This window comes from Mixophyes fleayi, chromosome 6 (genome assembly GCF_038048845.1).
Source record: "Mixophyes fleayi isolate aMixFle1 chromosome 6, aMixFle1.hap1, whole genome shotgun sequence".
Taxonomy (NCBI): Eukaryota; Metazoa; Chordata; class Amphibia; order Anura; family Limnodynastidae; genus Mixophyes; species Mixophyes fleayi.
The window spans coordinates 142,502,142-142,509,750 of NC_134407.1; the positions used below are offsets into that span (position 1 = coordinate 142,502,142).

The 7,609-nt window shown below is 41.4% G+C and overlaps 1 non-coding gene and 1 pseudogene across 1 annotated transcript; one reads left to right on the forward strand and one right to left on the reverse strand.

Annotated features, from left to right (window-relative positions):
* The first annotated feature begins 1,317 nt into the window (after nt 1-1,317).
* LOC142095812 (5S ribosomal RNA) lies at nt 1,318-1,436 on the forward strand. Its single transcript, XR_012677988.1, has one exon. It is a non-coding gene; the product is annotated as a 5S ribosomal RNA (ribosomal RNA).
* Nucleotides 1,437-5,148: 3,712 nt separating this feature from the next.
* LOC142160409 (ammonium transporter Rh type A pseudogene) lies at nt 5,149-7,317 on the reverse strand (annotated as a pseudogene).
* Nucleotides 7,318-7,609: the final 292 nt, after the last annotated feature.

The following is a 7,609-nucleotide window of genomic DNA, read 5'->3' on the forward strand; positions in this document are numbered from 1 at the left end:
CGGCCCCGCTGACAGAGAAGGTGAAATGCTTCTCACAGCGGGAAGCAGTCGGCAAGAGACTCTCCCCGCTGATGCAGGACGGGCGCTGCCATTAGGCAGGAAGCGCCTTTACTGCTGAGGTTCCCCGAAAGCCAGCTGGAGTATACCAAGTTCCTCCTCCCATGGGATGGCAGTGAATTCTTGAGGATGGCGCGCTATTGATAGCGCTAGCGGGGTACACATTCTAACAGGTTTTCCCCTACTATAAGAGAAAGGGCAAAACGCTGTTAAAGTAAACAACACAGAAGGAGAGCCAGTGGAAGGGGAATGTGTTTGAGGAACACCGCTTCCCCCCCCTGTTGAGTGAGCACGTGGAAGATCCCTTTTGGCGCCAAAGTTCAAAAGGAGGACAGATGCAACAGTCATTTGGAGAGAAGTGCACTGTTGACACATATCTTCCACGCTAAGTATCACTTTGTTTCTTCTGTGTATGCATGTGTATTATAAGACTATGAGGTGTTGAGAGAACTGTGTTTAAGGAAAACTATAAAGTTCTCCAAACCTGTCTTATTTAATCAGAAATACTATGATATGTTAAATAACCTAGTCTGTATTTTCTGATAAAGGTTGTGGAAGTGTTTGGGCGTGCCAAACATATTGTCTGTTCCAAATGTAATGCTAAATGGGCCCAGGTGTTCTGTGGTAATTGCAGTCATTACTGAAAAACCTGCTGCAGCCTTTCAGCTTGACTAATTATATCTTATACTCTCTATATAGAGGAAAAGGAACAGAAATACTATCTTTTGACTGGTTCATAGATAAATATGTACCTGTATTTTGCGGTGTGGTAGCAAAATGTGAGAGATAAAGCAACAGGATTTCACCTAAGTAGATTGGGGAAATCACTGTTAGCAGAGACACAGAAGGAGATTCCAGTGGTTGGGGAATGTGTTGAGAAGCACCTCTTCCCCTCCCCCGCTGAGTGAGCACGTGGAAGATCCCTTTTTGGCGCCAAGCTTCAAAAGGAGGACAGTTGCAGCAGTCATTTGAAGAGAAGTGCACTGTTGACACATATCTTCCCCGCTGAGTATCACTTTTATTTCTTCTTTGTGTATGTGTGTGCATGTGTAGACATGTATATTATAAGACAATGATGTGTTGAGATAACTGTTGTTTATGAGAAAACTATAAAGTTCTCCAAGCCTGTCTTTTTTAATTCAGAAATACTATATGTTAATATAACCTAATCTGTATTTTCTGATAAATTGGAGAAGTGTTTATGAATTTTGAAACGTGATTTAGTTTTTCTTATCTTGTGAAAACAGAAAAAAAAAAGAGACCTACAGCCACACCACCCTGAACAAGCCCAATCTTGTCTGATCTTGGAAGCTAAGCAGGGCCGGGCCTGGTTAGTACTTGGATGGGAGACCACCTGGGAATACCAGGTGCTGTAGGTTAAAAAAAAAAAAGAAATCCAGGAGACAGTCCCGTAGGGGAAGGTCATCCTTTGCCCCTGTGGCGCGGAGAGCTTCTTCCGCCAAGCTGCCGGATAGACCAGCAGCATGACTACCACCCACCTCTGGTTCCAGAGGGTGGGGTGGGAGGACGGCTGCTTGGGTTTGCCCGGCAGCAGACAGGGTCCTCGGTAGACGAGTAGGTCCAGAATATCGTGATAGAATTCATGGGACCAGCTCACCTCAGGATTTGAAAAAAATTACCTCGCTGGCTTCTGTCAAATCAGAAAGAGCTCAGGGCTGTCGATTTGCTTCGTTCAGACGAAGCTATACAGGCTTAGAATTTCCAGTAAGGGAAAAGGTTTTAGTCACACCCATTCAGGGTGCTACGGCTAGACGAGTTGTTCAGTCTATGACCGAACTTCTAGAGTCTGAAAGGGTCACAGAGAATCCCTTGTCTAAGAATGAGTTTCTTGAGACTAGTGAGGGACTTGGTACGCAGCAGAAGGTTGTCTCCACAGGACAAGTTTAGGTCCTAGATGGAGTGGACAGGCAGGATCCTGTCAGTAGCCAGGTCTTTGAAGCTGCTGGGAAAGATGGTGACATCTTTCGCGACCTTACCCTGGGCAGGGTCCCACCCCAGAGGAGCATTCCCATGTTCGAGGGACCAGTGGAGGAGGTAGGTCCTCAGCTGGTGGTTGCTGGACAAGAACCGAACAAAAGACAGGGAAGTCCCAGAGTTCTGCGCAAGAACAAGGGATCCACTAGTAGGGGACGTACTAGCAAGGCCTTGGGGCTGCAGGTAAAACCTGCCCTACAGGGTCCCATAGAGAGAGGACCCTCAGACTCCTGGAACAAAGACAAATATTTGCACGTAGTGAGGGCATTACGTATATATGTTAAGAGATCTGCAAAGATACGTAAGACAGAGTCTCTATTTGTGGTGTTTGACTTTTCCAAACGGGGATGGCCAGCATCTAAGCAAACTATTGCCAGATGGCTTACCCTGACTATCAGGGAGGCTTATGTCCGTATTAATCTCCCTGTGCCGAAACTTATTGTTGCCCATTCTACTCGGTCGGTTGGGGCGTCTTGGGCGGCTCGTAATGGAGCCACGGCGGACCAGCTGTGCAGAGCAGCCACCTGGTCCTTGGTCCATACCTTTACGAAATTCTATCAATTTAATATATTTGCATCTGGGGACGCCTCCTTTGGCCGTAGTGTTCTGCGTGCAAGGAGATCAGAGCGGTCCCACCCTTCAGAGGGATTGCTTTTGTAAGTCCCCATGGTTAAGGAGTGTCCCCCAGATGGATGAAAGAGAAAACGGGATTTATACTTACGATAAATCTTTTTCTCTGAGTCCATCTGGGGGACACTCCGATCCCCCCCGTCTTTTCGTTGTTTTGTCTCCACTCCCCCCTCTGTTGAGTGGTGTGTCTTGGTTGATTGGCCTATCTTCCTAATGGCTTTTGTAATCAAACTGAGGTGTATGGGAATGGGCGGGGGTGATATTCTGTCGGCTGAAAAAAGTTAACTCTTTGGGTGCCAGCTCCTCCACCCGACTCAACCCCATGGTTAAGGAGTGTCCCCCAGATGGACTCAGAGAAAAAGATTTATTGTAAGTATAAATCCCGTTTTTAAATGAAATGTAATTGTCTTTAAAATGTTGCTAGGAATAACATTTTTATGTGCATTAAACAAAGTTATTTTTGAATCCAAGCTGCAGGGACAAAGCCAATTAGCTAATTTCCTGTCCTTATTCAACGCAGCTTTTTAACTGATAAAGTGTTAGATGAGCAGTGTCCTGTCATGTATTTATTATATTCTTGGCACATGGAGAGTTCAAATTTTCGAGGAAACCATCCGCCTCTGTTTCATATAATAAAGTATTAATGTCTTCTACTTTAATTTATGAAAAAGTATGTAATACAATTAAGTATAATCTTGGTGGGTTCTACCACTGATCCTCCCAGATACATACTAAATGCACAGAAAAACACAAAAGAAAAAAAAAAAACTAAATCCACACTTGGATCCAACTTTTTGTGCCGATCTGTTTTTTTCTGTGAATTTTTGTGTGAATTTAGTGTGGATCCGGCTTTTTGTGTGGATCCAGGGGTGTGTGGATGAATTTAGTGTGGATCCTTGTCCGTGCATATATTTGGTATGGATCTGGCTTTTATCCTCTCCCGTATATTACTTTAAGATACAATTTAGGAAAGAAACTAAGAACCTTTTCGTAATGGTTCACTCCTAGATGCAAATCATTATATAATTTACATTAATATTTCACTTTGTTTCTTTAAGGTAAATTTAATAAACTCAGTGAAACATTGCTACTAAAAAGTGTGAACAAGAGTATGAAAAATGTAGCTAAAAATAACTGGTATTTTTAACTTTTATTTTTTGGGATGTCTTATCATATGTTCTATTCCGGATGAAGCTATATTTTCAGTAGAATATCCTCAGTAGTTATACTGCAATTAAACATGTATGGATAGCAGTTATCAAACCAAATAGCCTGGGTTAAATCAGGGCTATCTTAACAACATTATGGGCCCCCGGGCAAAGCAGTGCACCGGGGCCCCTACATATATAGAAATAGATATAGATATAGATGTATAGAGATACAGATATAGATATATAGAGATAGAGATAGATAGATGTACTTGCTCAGTGACCCTTGAAGGTTTTTTTTTGCAGGTTTTTTCTTTTGCAGGATTATTTATTCTAATTAAGAGCCCTGCCTATGGGGCCCCCCTTGTCTGTGGGGCCCCCGGGCACCTGCCCATCGTGCCCAATGGAAAAGATGGCCCTGGGTTAAAGAACTTATAAGTTAATAATTTATGAACTTCCACGTAATGAGGCTATTTATTATTAGAGAATCATAACAGATGTCGGTGCGATCTGCTGCAGTCCCAGCCTCCTCCATTGCAAATCCAGTCCCCATAGGTGTTACAGCCACGATAGGACAGGCTTTTGATTTCATTCTTGTCTAGAAATGCACCATTACAAGAATTTTTTTATTTTTATTTATTAAACTGCACCAGGAGATTTCAGCAGCACATTACACAGAATGATAGGAGGCAGGGATTAACATAATTATCAGCATATTACTACAAAGGTCTGGAGGCGGGGCATATTATGAGAAATTATAAGTAAGTAATAAATAATACAGCCCCTACCTCATGAAACCTCCAACGGGCCTGTGTTAATACATTTCTGAAATGGCTGGATGACAGAGCTCCACTTTCAGCATAGTTGCCAAAAAAAAATCATTTTCCAGGTACAGTTCCAGGTTTTAAATATTTGTCTCCGGTAGGTCCATATTTTTCAATATGAACCAGTTGCAAAATATAGTTCCCCTCTCTTGTCTTATATACAATTATCACTAGAAAATCTTTTTCCTCTGGACTCTAAGTTAAATATTTAAAATGCAATCAACTATTTTCTAAAAAAGTTAAGCAAACCTGTCATAATAGCGGGGAGGTTCACCTATAGGATAGAGGAACACAAGCCATAGTTAGATGCATCTGCTCAGCAAAAAACTGAAATATGTATGTGCACAATTATAAAAATTTCCTAACGACAAAAGGAAAAAAAACTACACAGATTTAGTAATATTTACACTCCTAAACTATTGTTTTTCAAAACATATAGTGTGACATTTAAAAAAAAAAAAGCAAAAAAACCTGTTATACATGTAACTAAATAAGGTTGTGGTGCTTATAGTAACCAATCAAATTGTAAATATTGTTTCTTGCATAGGTGAGAGAATGAGAACCTGGCATAAAAAAAAATATTTATCTTGCATTTTAATACAATTTTACTTTTACTCCTTTTTGAGAGTTTGGGCAAGCCAAATGCTGAAAAAATAGGCACAGAGTTGTGTTCTAAATGTATCACAGCCTTAGGAAACATAATGGGGAACATCTCTGGGGCACAGAAAAAACGTATTCTACCCCATAGCAATAAATCAGATTCTGTTATTTTTAGTTCATTTCAGAAAACATAATAAAAAATCTGGCTTGCTATGGGTTAGACCACATATTTTCTGTGCACTAGTGTTCACATGTGTCCTTCAATGTATCTCATTATTTAACTTTTGTTTTCAATCTGCAGTTAATAATAATGCTACAATTATAATTTCAAGTAAGCAAAAAAGTGGCGGTCTTCATATGGACCTTTTATCAATTATAATATGGTCTGTGAATAATCCAGGTGGCTGTAGGTGAAACGGAGTGGCTGCTGTATATTCCTGAAATTACAGGTGGCTGCTATATATTTTTCAATGGTATCAGCAAGTGCTTCTGCGGTTTGGAGTTGTCATTTATAATCCATTTGTTATCTATGTCTTCTGGAATTTGAAAATATAGCTGGTCATCAAAGCAGTCGTTGTTTGAAGGGTGAATAAAACAGGGCAGTTTCAGCAGGCATCCAGTTAGATAACCCCCAACTAATGATACCCCAAATGTTACCCCAAGGGCTGCAGCCTGCTGCAGAGCTTGATCCCTTGCCATCCAGGTATCCCCATTTGCTAGGACACCCAAAATAGGTTGTCCTTCTGGATCATTGTTGTAGAAAATCTCGTGCAGACTGGTACCATACGTATCAACAGGTCCAATCAATATAACCACAATGCTTCCTAAAGTGCCAATGATCCCTGGCAGGCCATGTAGGTTGTGGATTCCACATTGGTCTTGCACCTTCATTCTCTTGGCCAAGAAAGGGCTTAGGTACTGAAAGCCTAGGGTGCAGGCTATTGAGGCTAAGCATCCTACTCCAAATGCCCCACCTGGACTAATGAAATCTGCAGAAATTCCAATAGCTACTCCTCCTGCTAAGGTTGCATTTTGCAGATGCATTAGGCTTATCCGACCCCTTTTATCCATTAGGCTTGAGAGAGCAAAGGTTGTAATCGTTCCTGAGCTCAAAGCAAGGAATGTATTGATGATGGCATGATGTTGAGCGTCTTCTGTTTTGGCCAAGACAGAATTGAAGCTTGGCCAGAAAATCCACAGAAATATAGTGCCAAGGAGGGAGAGTAGATCAGAATTTGGAGTTGTGGCCTCTTTTAGGTGACCCCTTCGTAGCTCAGGTTTGTACAAAATTTGTGAAACACCTAAGCCAAAGTAACATGAAAAGATGTGGATGGCAACGGTACCTCCTACATCAATAATATGGAAATATTTATTGATAAGCCAGTCGTTGACCACAAAGAGAGGGATTTCCACCACAGAAAGCAGAAGCAGCTGAACAGGACTGGTCCTCCCCAAAACAGCTCCAGCTGAGATAAGAGCCGTAACTGCTGCAAACTCTGCATCCAGCACACTTTGTAGCCTTAAGTGGATATTCCCGTGTCTGTAGTGATAGAAGAAACCTTGCACTATAATGGACCACTGGATTGAGACATTTGCTATCAAAAAGTTGAAGGCGATTCCACCAAAGCCATAAAGTTTGAGAAATGACAGCATGAGACCCAGTCCCACAAATAACATGAAATGAACATCTTTAAAAAGAGAGAAGATGGTGTTCACATGTTCTTGTCTTGCTGTTGTCACGTTGGATATAGCAGAAATATTGGAGTGGTCTTCATAGCTCACAAACAGAATAAATACTGCTATGAATGTCCCTTGAAGAATAATGAGGAGAATGGGCAGCTGGCATCGCAGACTGGGAGAGCAAATAATGGACATTATGCAGAAGACAGAATCTAAAGTGCACTTCTGTCATCTGTGTCTTCTAGAGCATTTAATTCTTGTGCATAACAACAGCCAAAAGACTCGTCTTGCCAGTTGACTGGGTCTCTCATCGAATAAAGAGGCTGCTATTTTGTGTGCGGTGACCTTCGTACAGGAGTAATATACATTGCTTAAATATTACCTTTTATTAGTATGTTACAGGCTGTGTTTGCATCCAGAACTTGTCATTTCATGCACTGCCGAGCAGAAGAGCCCCGGGCTGTATTCATGTGTGGGCACAGAAAACAAGTGCCTGAACATGCAACCATTTGTTGAGTAGTTTAGAACTTTACAGGGCTTGGTGGAATTATTGTATTTGAAATTTTGCTATAAACATGGTCTAAATAAGGTTTAATTTTCTGTTTTTGAAGAATACCTGAAGGGGTCTCATGTGTAATTTCCTTTTACTGTGTTGCTACTTCACAGTTCTACCTT